This window comes from Hevea brasiliensis, chromosome 15, assembly GCF_030052815.1.
Source record: "Hevea brasiliensis isolate MT/VB/25A 57/8 chromosome 15, ASM3005281v1, whole genome shotgun sequence".
Classification (NCBI taxonomy): Eukaryota; Viridiplantae; Streptophyta; class Magnoliopsida; order Malpighiales; family Euphorbiaceae; genus Hevea; species Hevea brasiliensis.
In genome coordinates, this window is record NC_079507.1 from 63,489,753 (window position 1) to 63,504,828 (window position 15,076).

At 41.7% G+C, this 15,076-nt stretch overlaps 1 pseudogene; it reads left to right on the forward strand.

Moving 5' to 3' along the window:
• Positions 1-15,076, forward strand: part of LOC110646929 (uncharacterized) — a 32,470-nt pseudogene that overhangs the window by 16,059 nt on the left and 1,335 nt on the right.

Here is a 15,076-nt window from a genome sequence, read left to right on the forward strand (position 1 = left end):
AACTCCATGTGCTTGTCATAAGTGTCACTGGTTCGGCCTACTTATCATTTATAAGTGCCTATCATGTTTGTTATATGGCATGAGACTCACCATTCCATCTTATTTATATCTCATATAAATAACTTGGGAACAAACATGAATACAATCTTTCTGGATAAGTCATGTCCTTATTATGAAGTATCCTCGATTGTGAACCTATTTATGATATTTCGTACTAGAAATATTGTCACTCATATTCTTAACAACTTAAGAATAATATTTCTAACAAAATATAATGGACCTTTTCTATTACACATAAATATATTATGTAAACGGAAAAGTGGAAATGCTTTTTTATTAATAAAATATGTACAAGATACATACTAAATGATATGCTCTAGGGCATACTACTAACAGGTACTGGATGGTGCAATCATAGTCTTTCAGAAGCTCCATCCATCTCCTCTGTCTCAAGTTTAAATCCCTCTGTTGGAAGATGTACTTTAAACTCTTGTGGTCGGTGTATATCTCGCACACTTCACCATACAGGTAGTGTCTCCAGATTTTAAGTGCAAAGACTACAGCCGCCATTTCCAAATCATGGGTGGGGTAGTTCTGCTCATGCCTCTTCAGCTGCCTTGAAGCATAAGCCACTACCTTTCCATTTTGCATCAAAACACACCCTAGGCCAACTCTGGAGGCGTCACAATACACGGTGTATCCTTCACCACTCACAGGTAGTGTCAACACAGGGGCAGTGGTTAGACACTCTTTAAGCTTCTGGAAACTCACCTCACAGTCATCTGTCCAGATGAATGGAACATTCTTCCTAGTCAACTTAGTTAGGGGAGCCGCTATCCTGGAGAAATCTTGTACAAAACGCCTATAGTAGCCAGCTAAACCCGTAAAAACTTCGCACCTCGATGGTTGTAGGCCTAAGCCAATCGATTCTGACTTCACTTTTCTTGGGATCCACTTGAATGCCGTCACTAGAAACCACGTGTCCCAAGAATGAGATGCTTTCTAGCCAAAATTCACATTTTGAAAATTTGGCATATAGCTGGTGCTCCCTCAACGTCTGCAACACCATCCTCAAGTGCCACACGTGTTCTTCCTCGGTCCGAGAGTACACCAAAATGTCATCTATGAATATGATGACAAAACGGTCCAAAATGGCTTGAACGCCTGCTCATCAAGTCCATGAAGGTCAGCTGGTGCATTAGTGAGTCCAAAAGACATCACCAAGAACACATAATGACCCTATCTTGTCCTCGAAAGCCGCTTTGGACACGTCCTCATTCCCGATTCTCAATCGATGGTAGCTTCGATCGCAGTCTATCTTGGAAAAGAATCTAGCTCCTTGAGTGATCAAACAAATCATCGATCAGGAAGTGGATACTTGTTCTTCACACCACCTTGTTCGGTTGCGTAGTCGATACACAACCTCAATGACCCATCCTTCTTTCTCACAAATAGAACAGGAGCGCCCCAAGGTGAAGTGCTCGGACATATAAAACCCTTGTCCAAAAGCTCCTGTAGTTGCTCCTTTAGCTCTTTCAATTCTGCTGGTGCCATCCTGTAAGGTGGCATGGATATGGGATTTGTACCCGGCACAACATCAATGCAAAACTCTATTTCCCTTCCTGGTGGCAACCCTGGAAGCTCCTCTGGGAAGACATCCATAAATTCTCTGACAACAGGAACATTTTCCATGCTGACACCTTCTACAGATGTATCCCTCACCAATGCCAAATACCCTTGGCATCCACGCCTCAACATTTTTCTAGCACTAATTGCTGACACCAAATTATATGGAGCCACGCTCCTGTCACCATCAAAGCTAAACTCTTCCACACCAGGTATGTGGAAATACACCTTTTTGTTCCTGCAGTCTAAAGTGGCATAATGAGTTGCCAACCAATCCATCCCCAAAATTACATCAAAATCCATTACTGGTAGAGGAACCAAGTCTGCTGGGAGGATCTTTCCATCCACTACCACTGGGCTACCCTGTAACACCCTCCCGGTAACCACTCCGTACATCCTACTGTTCCGGTGACCGGTGTCGGTCCGGACAGCTAGAATGTCCGGAAAAATATTTAAACTAAAGACAGGAACCATAATTAACTCAAATATTAATAAGAAAAATTTAGTAAAAATTTTAGAAATAAAATACAACCAAGTGAAACGAGGTGCCCAAGCGATGGGTAGCAGGAGGGAAGTTATGGTTCTGCAACGAGGAGCCCTAGAGGGGGAAAATTATAACATAATTTTTGGGACTCCAGAGAAGGGTAATTGAGGTTCCCATGGCATTAGAATGCCAAGAAAATACCTAGAAAAATTTTTCTATCGGTACAGACAATTTTGACCCGTTAAGCCAAACGGAGGGCATTTTGGTCATTTCGCCTTCAGAGGTGATTTTTGGCCGACTTGCCCAGTTGAGTAAATAAATATTGTGACATAAAACATGAATAAATATTGTTGAAAATTGAATTGAAAATGATTAGAAAAGAAAAGGAAAGAAAAATACATAAAAAGCAATTTATGACATCTTTATGATGTCACTTATAAGTCCCCACCAATTGCATTCAAACAAGCATCTTTAAAACACTTAAAAGGGACAAAATAAAGACTAAAGGAAATTCAAAACGTGATCAGCACCTTCTTCCCAAATTCACGCACCATAGCCAAGAGAAACCCTCCATTTTCTTCATCAATCAAGCTTGCAAATCTCTCAAACCTCACCTCAAAACCCTAAGTCACTTTCATTAAAATTTATCCTAGCACCTTGCATGACCTTTTGGCAGCCAAGAAAAGGAAAGGAAGTGAAGATTTAGCTTGGAAAAATTTGCCTACAAGAGGTTAAAGTGAGGTTAGTGCTACAAATTTCATTCTTCTTCTTTTAAACTTAGTTAGAACATCATTTGAGCTAAGAAATTGCAAGGAATTGAAGTAAATTACATGTGTTATGGTACTTTAAATTTTCAGCAGCCCTATGAGAGTATGAGGTTGATTGTTTAACAAACTTAGAGTGGTTGGAAATCATGGTTAAGGTATTAAAATGCATGAAGATTGAACTAAGTATGTTAGACAAGGTTTATGAGTAAACTTAGTTGAACATTAGGGTTTGGGAAGGTGAAATGGTGACTTAGCTTTGGAAATGGTTAGAGGACTTTTTAATGGTCAATTAGTGACCATTTTAGATAGGTTGACCCTAATTAGAACTGAAAAATGGGATAGTAAAGTGAAAGTATAAACTGCCCTTTAGACAGCAGCATAGGGACTGAAATTTCAGTCCCTTTGCACTGCCATAACTTGGGCAGTGGTAGTCCAATTGAAGTTTGGCCAATTGGACATGAAACTAGGCTTATAATGGCACATTTTTGCTGAAGAAACCATGCCCAAAAGACCAAAGCAAAAGGGTCAAAACTCAGCCACAATCCGGATGCCCTGCACTGAATGCTGCAGAATTTGCCAAATGAACAGTAACCGTTCATTTGGCCATAACTCACTGTAGATTTGGTCAATTGGTCTGAAATTTTTACAGCAACAAGTTAAGACATAGACAAACAACTTTCATGAAGGAACCTACCCCAAATTATGGCCAGAACCCATTCAACCAAGTGACTCAAGTCACTGTTCATGCACTGTAGATATGGTAAATTTCTGCAGACTGCATATCCGGACAGCCTGGGTTTTTGAGCCATATATGGAGCTACAAAACTCCAAATGGAGTGATTCGAAAAAGGAAATTCAACTAGACAAAATAAGGAACAACTTTCATGTTTTGCATTTCTTCAAATTCCAACAGTAACAGTGTCCAATGGAACAGTGAAGTTGACTCACCAAAACTGAAATTTTCTGCTTGTGTGGGTTACACTTTGAAATTGCATTAACACTTAATGCCAATAAGTTTTAAACACCAAATGTGGTATGTTGGGAGTGCCAAAGGCAATGTACATATTTTTATTCCAAAAGTCAACATTTTTGTTGACCAATGATGAATAGTAACACCAAAAAAGTTGAAATTCACAAATTGACGAATTTAAGAGTTTCAAATGCCCTAGTATACCTAACAAGATTGGTTTGGATAGTTTGGCATGCCAATAGGGTTCAGTTAGCAGTACTGCACATGGCAAAAATGCCATTCTGTGATTTCATGGCTTTTAGCCATTCTGACTTTGCATTGAGACTTGGCCTTGTGCCTGATATTATTTGACATTGCCTGTTACCGCTGCACACACCGAGATGCATATGTGACCGATGGTGTGACGGCCCGAGGTACTAGGTACCCAGTGCCAGTTTACCCGTTATCCAGTCCAGTCGTCTAGTGTAGGTTACTTGGGCAACCAAATGAATGAAAATGAGCAATGTAGAAGAAATAAAGGAATGAATATACAAATACATGACAAACAAAACATGCACATGCAATACATATTTATATCTGCTATTTTCTTTTATTTTATTATTGCACCACTAAGCATTATTGCTTAGCCCGTTGCTTTTGCCACTCGTAGGTACCGGAGATCGATCGTGAGCCCGTGAGACCTCGGACCGGGTGAGTCCATCCGCGATTCTGCACCGTGTCCGTGTCACCTCTGTTCATGCAGTGCATTGGTAGGGCTCTATGTGTCATTTTGTCATTTTGATATTTTGTAGCATATTTTTCTTCATATGTAATTAAACTTGTGTAATGTATATTGATGTATATGTAAATTATGAAAATTGTATTTGTTAATGGAATAGTAAATGTTTACTTGTGATTTATATGCGAACATCACATGTGAATGATGAATGAAAATGGAAATTGAAATGTGGAAATCTTGATATTGAGTTTGGTGTTGATAATGGATGTTTGAGAAATATTGTTGAGATTTTGGATATTGGAGTTTGAGATGATGAAATAAAAATATTGGAAGTGTTTTTAACAGGTTTCGAAGAATGGTTTTCTCCATTTTTAGCCAGATACTCATGGATTTTCTTTAAAAATTTTCGGAACCTTAAATAAATGATACTTTTGATAAAGGGTTTAAATAAATTGTATTTCGTAAATTATATGCAAAAGCATTGTATAAATTAATTGAGGAATATTAGAGTGTGCCGGTACACCGTGTGGCATACTTACTCGGGTATACTGTACACGGGTAAAGGGTGTCACATTTAGTGGTATCAGAGCACGGTTTAGGCGTTTCTGGGCCTAGATGGAGTCAATACCATGCATTGCATTTGTAAGAGTCGAGGTGACACTAACGCAGATCTGTCTATCTTTCTTATTTTGAATAGGATATGGACCCTTCATCTCAGAGAGCCGCTGAGGAGGAAGTGGAGAGTCATACTCCACTGCGGTGAGACCGGGGCATGAGAGAATCGCTCCGCCACTCAAGCGAGCCTCGCCACCTCCAGAGGCCATGTTTCGACAAATGGCCGACTTCTTTAGACAGATGGTCGGGTAATGCCGACCAAAGACCACCACCACCACCAGCTCCACGCAGTAAATCACACTTGGAGAGACTAAGAAAATTTGGGGCGTGGATTTCTATGGCAAGAGAGAAGATGACTCATTGCGGTAGAATTGGTTGAGCAGAATGGGCGAGTCTTAAAACAACTCCATCGCACCCGAGCGTAACTTAGAAGTCGCTATATCCTTGTTACAAGACGATGCCTACGGATGGTGGGACACCGTGTCATGAAGTGCACGAAGTCAGAACTTGGGACTTCTTCCTCTCGAGTTCAAGAAGAAATATGTGGGTACTGTATACCTGGAAGAGAGAAGAAGGGAATTCATTAACCTGAGGCAGAGACAGTTGTCAGTGGCCGAGTATGAGAAGGAGTTTGTTCGGTTAAGCCGCTATGGAAGGGAAATAGTCCCTAACGAAGCTGAAAGGTGCAAGAGATTTGAAGAGGGACTGAATGACAATATCAAGATACAGCTCACTGCCTTGGGAATCACAGAATTTAGCAAGCTAGTGGAAGCTGCAATAAGGGTTGAAAAAGTGAGAATCAATGAGCAGACCAGAAGGGAGAGACAGCAGAAGAGGGGACCAGGTCAGTCTAGTTCCACCCCTGGATTTGGGAAGAAGTTTAAGGGTCCTCCTGCACAGAGTTCGAGTCAGCCACAGGGTCAGGATCAGTCTCAGGGGCCCAGGCCACAGTTCACCCCTAGGAGAGGTCAGTCCACACCATCAGTGGGCAGCTCTCCAGGGATGGGGTTCAGGGGACCAGCCCCAGCATCTTCTGCGTGTCCACACTGTCAGAAATGGCACAAGGGGGAATGTTGGAGAGTGACTGGTGCTTGCTTGAGATGTGGGTCGACAGAACATCAACTGAGGAACTGCCCACGCAGAACTACTACAGCTGCTCCGACACAAGTAGACAGACCTGCTCCTGCACCACCAAGGGGTAGAAGGTCTGGTAAATCCGAAGCTGTGGGACCATCTCAGAGGCCTGCATCTGAGCCAGCAGAGAGGCCAGATAACAGACCACCTGCCAGAAATTATGCCTTGAGAGCTCAGGAGGAGCAAGATGCCCCGGACGTCATCAGGGGTACGTTCTCCCTCTACACTACACCTGTGCATGCATTGGTGGATCCAGGATCCACTCATTCCTACATTTGCATCAATCTACCCGTAGAAAGGGGGATACTGGTAGGGGAAAGTGACCAAGACATTCTGGTCACTAATCCATTAGGTCACAGTGTGGTAGTGAACAAGGTATACAAAGGTTGCCCGTTGAGGATTCAGGGGTATGAATTCTTGGCAGACCTGATTGAGTTGCCTTTCCATGAGTTTGACGTGATTTTGGGAATGGACTGGTTGTCACGTCATCAGGCAATAGTTGATTGCAAATTGAAGAGAATTTCTTTGAAAACCCCTGAGGGTAATGAGATCACAGTTGTGGGGGAAAGGACAGATTTCTTGTCCAATATCATCTCAGCCACAGTTGCAAGAAGAATGGTTTTCTCCATTTTTAGCCGGTACTCCGTCGGATTTTCTTTAAAAATTTTTGGAACCTTAAATAAATGATACTTTTGATAAAGGGTTTAAATAAATTGTATTTTGTAAATTATATGCAAAAGCATTGTATAAATTAATTGAGGAATATTAGAGTGTGTCGGTACACCGTGTGGCATACTTACTCGGGTATACTGTACACGGGTAAGGGGTGTCACATACCCGGAAAAACCATGTCTACATCTATGTTGTCACTAAGTGGGGTAGCTACTGACAAAGGACATCCTAAGGTTGTAGGGTTTCTACCCAACCTCATGACAAACACAGGGGAGACAAATGAGTGCGTAGCACCCGGATCTATCAAAACACGAGCCTCATAAGAACAGACCAGAAGAATACCTGCCACAACTGCATTGGAAGCTTGAGCATCCTGGTGAGTCAGGGTGAAAACCCGAGCTTGACCCCTACCCTGAGTGGCAGAACCCTGATACTGACTTCTACCTCCTGATCTGCCTCCAAATCCACGTCCCCCTTGTCCTCGGCCCTGTTGGCCACTGAACTGACTGCCTGCCATGTTGGAAGCACCCGGATACAACTGGCGAGGAACATTTGCAATAGAACCCTGTGACCCCATCTGTGGCTCACTGAACACGGGGCATTCCCTAGCAAAGTGACCTGGTTGGCCACACCTGAAACATACTCCTGAACCCATCAAATAAGGTCCTGAATGTCCTCTTCCACACTGTGCACAAGGTGCCAAGGAGGATCCTGAACTGCACCAGTAATCGCCAGACTGAATCGTGACCACTGCTGGATCCGTACCCTGGTCTGAATCCTCGAGGTTTGTGTCTAAAACCACTCTTCTTGTTCCTACTTTTTCCTCTGTAATTACTCTGGCCACCACTGTCCGGAGTACCCATGGAAGGGACACCTGAGGAACCCTCTGCTCTGTTTTTCTTTGCTCTCCCGCTGTCATCCGCAGCATAGCTAATCTCAATCTGTCTGGCTCGATCAACCACCACATCAAAAGACTGATTAGACATCATGGCTGTGTTCGCATACCTCTGTCAAGCCCCTTTAGGAATCTCTTCACCTTCATAGTTTCCAGAGCTACTGCAGGGGCATATCTGCTCAATTCGTAAAGTGCAGAGCATATTCATCTGCTGCACTGCCATTCGTCTTAAGGCCTCAAAGGCCCACCGCTTCGATCTCTCAAGCTTTCGCACAAACCGATTGATAAAAAGTTCCACAACCGAGCCCATGTCAAACCCTCCATCCGGTAACACGTAGTCATTCATCCATTGTCTCAGGCATAGGCCCCATGACATGCCGCATACACTCTATCGGTCTTCTATCACCAATCAGACTGCTCGCCGTCTGCAGAATCTAAAAACGATATGCATCGTCGACACATCATAAGTTCCGTGCACCAACTTCTTGAAATTAATTATCTGCTTTGGTTCCTCTTGGTGCGGTGGACTGCTGCTGCTGTGGAGGGTGGACCATATACTGCGCCATCATGTCGATGGTTCTCTGTAACCCAGCTAGAGTAGCTGCCATTGGGTCCATGGGACCCTGTGCCATAAAGGACTGATCCTGTACTGGTGGCAGCTGCTCTTCTACTTGAGCAGCTCTAGGCCTCCTACCCCGCCTCCTCGGGGCAGGCGCCTCATCCTGTGCTGACACCTCGTCAGGCACATCTGGCTCTGGTGCAGTGGCAGCTCTCCTGCTTCTACGCATTTTCCTGAAATTCAGTAGCATTAGCCCACAAAATTCAAAACTGCACATTACACAGCTCTATAGACTCATATTTACACACAATATATGAAGCAGAAACTAGAAGCAAAGACGACAATGCAAGACGAATGTGGACCCTATTTTTCCGCATGTGACTCCTAGTAGACTCTTCCCAACACTTTAGACAAACATTCCCTAAGAATCTGGAGCCTAAGCTCTGATACCACATCTGTCACGACCCAACCTATGGGCCGGACCGGCACTAGGACCTGGGCCAGCCTAAAGCCCCCGAGGCCCGTAGTAAGCCTAACTGTTCATTAACCCAACTCTAAGGCCCATTTGGGCCCAAATTCAAGAAATCAAACGGACAGAGTCCGGCCATAAAATGGACTTTCCAACGGGGAGTTTTCGACTCACCCGACCTGTAAACACAATAAATACTCAATTGGGGAGCTCAGCTCACCCTCCACATACTCATCAAAGATAAAATAAATGGGAGCTCGGCTCCTCATCCAATCCATCAAACATACATAGAATATTAAGTTTACAGGTCCAAAATAATAAATTTAGTTTACAGACCCAAATCAAATAAACATTTCTAACACATGCGGAAATTCTAAGATTTAACAAGTTATACAAACATTAATAATCGATCTGCGAGGGAGAAAGTAGGTTAACTTCAAAAATATCCTCCTGTGGCCTGGAAAAATTTTTGAACAGGAGTGAGCGTTCGACTCAGAGAGTAAAATATCAATTTTAACCATAATCTCTATAACTATCTAAAACTAATGCACCCTGTAGAGTGAAATGCAACATCAACAACATTTTCACATCATAACATCAAAAGGTAATTTGGAGCACTCACGCACTCGTAGCATCAATCATAATATATGGAGCCGATCCCTATCTGACTCTCTTAAATCCAACTCGTGCCGTGAAGAACTCAAGCCGGACTTTCGCTTAATAAACCAAATCGAGGGTCCCAGCGAAGAACTCACGCCGTGACTACCCCTCGAAGGATCGGGTCCCAGCGAAGAACTCAAGCAGTGACTACCCGTCCTGTCCATAGTCCACACCACATCACACGCACACCAACGCACGCACACTGCTCCAAATTACCACAACAACATCCATGGCACGTTAACAGTTATAAATGCAACATAAATCGTGCCTAGAGTTTAACTACATAAATATATGCATATAAGTGATGCATGGGCATGCTGAACATATAATAATATCGAAATTACAATTAAAATTAATATTTTACTCACAGACTTTACGATAATCACTGTGGCGGCTGGGCGGAGGAAGAAGGCTGTCCCGGCTCACCTGACAATTATATTACAATTATTTAATACAATGACTCAATACAAATCAGGAAAAAGACTAATACGTCCTAAGTCGTGCCGAAAATCCGGCAGTCTTCCCTATACCTAGGACCTACCTAACCTGCAAAACGGCTCAAAACACACTTCTATATTCACAATCCATATGTCCACAACTCAATCACATCACACAGCCCCTCCTGGGCCCATCAAAATCAATCATCCATCACAATATGTAAAATTTCAATTTAGTCCATATAATTGACCATTTTTGCAAAAACTGCCCAAATAAGCTCTAAAAATTCTAAAACTTTGCCCCACGGTCCTTAGCAATATTACTAAGCTATTGCAAAAAGAATCATAATTTTCTAAGCTACCACGAATATTTTATGGATTTTTAATCCTATTTAAGCACTAGAAAATTACGAAAAAGCAAGGTTCGGGTTTACCTTTGCCGATTCCGACTTCGGGGACGTGCTCGGGACATCTGACAATGGGGGGATAGCCAAAACCTCGATCCAATTCGGAGACTTTTCCAGAATCGGAAATTCCGGAAATTCACTTGGCCAATCGTCGAATTTCCGCGAATTGAGGATACCTACACGAAGCCCATAACATGGGGGTTAGTACATAAATTTTTCAGAATTTTCTAAGATCATTAAATGCTCGGAAAAACACTGCGAAGTTCCATGGGACCCACCGAAAAATGGTGTCGAAAAAATTCAAAATTTATGTCGCCGCGAAGCTCTCGACGAGTGGAGCATGCTGGTACCCTCGGTTTTCTCGTGGGATTCACGGTTTTCGAGAAATCTAGCCCAAAAGTCGAAATGGGCTAAAATCTTCCCGAGCAAAAATCGGACAAACTGCTCGATGGATTTCGGCGTTCTTGATGTCTATGGAAAGCTCTCGCCGAGTAGATGATGTTAGACACAAGACTCGGTCCAATTGGTGGCCGGATCGGCCGGAGAAGCCGAAACGCCGCGCGGGCGAGGGAGGGAATTCGCGCGCGCCGCTGGCCGCTACCGGGCCGGGAGGTGGGTGGCGGCGGCCTACCGGGTGGCAGGGGAGGTGGTCGGGGTGGCAGGGGGAGAGAGAAAACGGGAGGAAGAGAGAAGAGGGAAGGGACGCGTGCGGGAGGAAGAAAAAGGGAAGGGAGCCGGTCCGATTCGACCGGTCTGATCCGGTCCGGTTCGATTCGGCCGGTCCGATTCAAGATACAAAATTTTGAATTTTTTACTCTGCCTCGGGACCGAAAACGAGGTCCAAAAATTCCGAAAAAATTTCAAAAAACTCAGAAAAATACGTAGACTCCAAATATATTTTTAGTTTTGCCACGTGGTCTTTAAATTAATTTTTAAAAATCATCAAAGTTTATATTTTCGAAAAATCGAACCCGATTTTTAAAATCAGAAAAATCTTAAAAAATTTTCTAAAATTTAAATAAAATTAAAATACCAAAAATGCTCATAAAATTTAAAATTTTAGGGTGTTACACTAGTGTTGTTAGCATAGAGAGGAGTAGGAGTAGACTGAGGAAATCCAATTTCTGCAAGCAGTCGTCGAAGCTAAACAATCTCTGAGCAAAAAGCTGACATGGCTCGATATTCAGACTCTGTGAAAGATTTTGAAACACTGTCCTATTTCTTATTCTTCCAAGATATCAAGGAATCTCCAAGAAACATACACCAACCTGTGACAGAGCGACGAGTATCTGGACATCCGACCCAATCAGCATCACTAAAAGCAATAAAGCGAATAGGAGAGCCAACAGGAAAGAATAAACCACGGCTAGGCGAGCCTAAGAGATATCTAATGATGCGACGAACAGCCACCAAATGTAGATGACGTGGAGCATGCATGAATTGACTGACTTGTTGAACTGTAAAAGAGATATCAAGCCTTGTAATAGTAAGATAATTCAGACTGTCAACTAATTGTCGAAATAAAGTTGGATCAGGAAGAAGATCTCTCTCCTCACGATGATACTTAACATTTAATTCGAGTGGAGTATCAACTAGGGACGAATCTTGAAGGCCTGCCAAAGTAAGCAAATCCTTAGTATATTTGTGCTGATGTAAAAATACACCAAAAGAATCAGAATGAACCTCCAATCCCAAGAAATACATAAGAGAACTAAGATCCTTCATATGAAAAGAATCTTGAAGATATTGTTGAATGTTTTTTTTTTATCAATGATGAATCGGTTCCGGTGATAACTATGTCATCTACATAAACAAGAAGTAGAACAAAACCAGTAGATGTTTTGCAAAGAAACAAAGAGGAGTCATATTTGCTTTGCACAAAAGAGAAATGAAGCAAGGTGGATCGAAACTTTTCAAACCATGCGCGTGGAGCTTGTTTCAGGCCATACAAAGATCTTTTTAACTTACACACATTTGATGTAGATGAGGAAAACAAACTAGGTGGAGGTACCATATAAATGTCCTCTTTAAGATCTCCATGGAGAAAAGCATTTTTTACGTCCATTTGATGAAGAGGCCAACCTTGAGAACCAATAATGGCAATAACAGTGCGCACTGTAGTCATTTTTGCTACGGGAGCAAAAGTCTCCTCGTAGTCCACCCCATACTCCTGCTTGTTACCAAGAGCAACCAATCGAGCTTTATATCTATCTAGAGTGCCATCAGAACGAAGCTTAACCGAGTAAACCCATTTACATCCAATGGGCTTAATAGTTGGAGGACAAGAAACAATTTCCCATGTGTGATTCTCTTGGAGAGCCTGAAGTTTCTCCTGTATGGCTTTCTGCCAACACTCATTCTTGGAAGCTTGTGAGTAACATGATGGAACAAAAATATCAGACAAAGTAGCAGAAAAACCATACCAGTTAGGAGGACGAGATACTCTGGTAGATCGGCAAAGGATAGGCTCGGGAGGAGCAAGCTTAGAAGAAATCTCAGAGGTAGGCTCAGAAGCAGGCGCAGGTGGCAGATCAGTCTCGGGAAGGAGCAAAGTTGGTTGACGTCTTTCATACTTAAATCCAGGCTTAAACCGATTAGGAAGAGATGGTAAATCCTCAAAAGTAGGAAGAATAGTAATAACAAAAGAGGGCTCAACATGAGTAGAAAAGAAATACTGATTCTCAAAGAAAATAACATTTCTAAAAACACGAAATTTGTTAGAACTTGGATCATAGCAAACAAAACCCTTTTGAGAAGAACTATAACCCATAAAGGCACATTTAGCAGATTGAGCAGAAAGTTTATGACGTTTATGAGAAGGCAAATGTACAAAACAAACACAACCAAATGTATGTAAATCACGATAGCTAGGATATTGATGATAAAGATGATAATATGGAGAGTCAAGATTTAACACCTGAGATGGCAGTCTATTAATTAAGTGAACTGCAGTAGATAAGGCTTCCACCCAGAATTTGGATGGAACAGAAGACTCAATCAATAAAGTTTGAGTGACAACCAAAAGATGAAGGTTTTCATGTTCAGCAACCCCATTTTGTTGCGGTGTATATGGGCATGAGCGTTGTGAGACAATGCCTTTCTCATGCAAAAAATCATGAAATGCATGAGACATATATTCCCCACCAGAATCAGATCGCAATACTTTAATACAAGTAGAAAGTTGAGTCTCAATATAAGCCAAGAAGGTCTTGAAAACAGAAAATACATCAGATTTGGAATGAAGGAAATATACCCATGTATATCGACTGTACTCATCAATGAATGTCACAAAGTACTTGTAGTGAGCATAAGAAATAATTGGGGTAATGCCCCAAACATCACTATGAATTATATCAAAACATTATATAGCACGACTATCACTAGAAGGAAAAGGAAGAGTTTTACTTTTGCCTAGTTTACATGTGGAACAATCAAAAGAAACATTAGAGAAATGGTCTTTATTTCCCAATAAATCAGAATTTGATAAATGAGACAAAATAGCAGAATTTGGATGGCCTAAACGTTTATGCCATACTTCACTCTTACTAGCAATAGTGGTACAATAAAAGAAGTGACATTAGGAATGGAAAAAAATAAGGGAAACAATCTTCCAACTTTAGGCCCCTTTGCGATTACTGTCCCCGACAACCATTATGAGAAAAATGTACATCACAATTGTTATCTACCAATTGACCAACTGAAATCAGCTTAGTAGAGAGCTTTGGAGATACAAAAATATTTTTGAAAGATGGAGTAAGATCCCCAACCTTAGTAATAGATATATTACTTCCATTAGCAATCTGAATTTCTATTGAACCATGATACTTACGAACATTTTTAAGCTTACTAGATGAGTTGGTCATATGGTTTTGAGGCAGCAAAATCAACAAGCCAAAATTGAGAAGATGCAATATCATTACCTTGTAGCCCTAAGGCAGAAAAGGCTGAAACAATCATTTGCTGCACCATTTCAGGAGTAAGAATAATAGGTTCAGCAGCTGTAGAAGGAGTTGTAGATATTGCTGGAGTAGCAAAGTGATTAGAACTATTCATTGTAGCCGAGGAAGCATTGGCTCTATGGTTTTGAGGAGGTGTAGGACACTCCTTTATGATGTGTCCGAGCTGTTTACAGTAGTTGCAGAACTTCTTTCCACAATTGGCAGCAATATGTCCATATTCTTTACAACTATAACACTGTATGTTGTTCATATCCCTAACCTTCCCTTTTCCTTGAGCCGCAAATATAACTGTGACAGTATTCACTTGCTTGAAAGTACTTTGTGTGAGAAGACACTGCTCTTCACGAAGTAATTCCCCAAAACAAACATCTAAGGAGGGTGAAGGATCACGACTCATTAAATTTGAGCGAATCGTCTCAAAATCAGATCTCAATTTCATTAAAAATTGATCTCTCTTGCTTTGCTCATGAATTGCCTGAATTACAGAAAGAGATTCTACAGGTACCTTAGCATAAACAATGTCAATAAATTCTGCCCATAAGTTCTTAAAACCAGAAAAATATTCCTGGATGGAGGGATTTCCCTTAGAATAATTAGCAATGTCATTCTCCAATTGAAAATGTCTTGTAGTATTGTTTTGATTGTAAACATTTTTTAAGTAATCCCACATGGCCTTTGTAGTCTTATATGGCCTTAGATTAGGA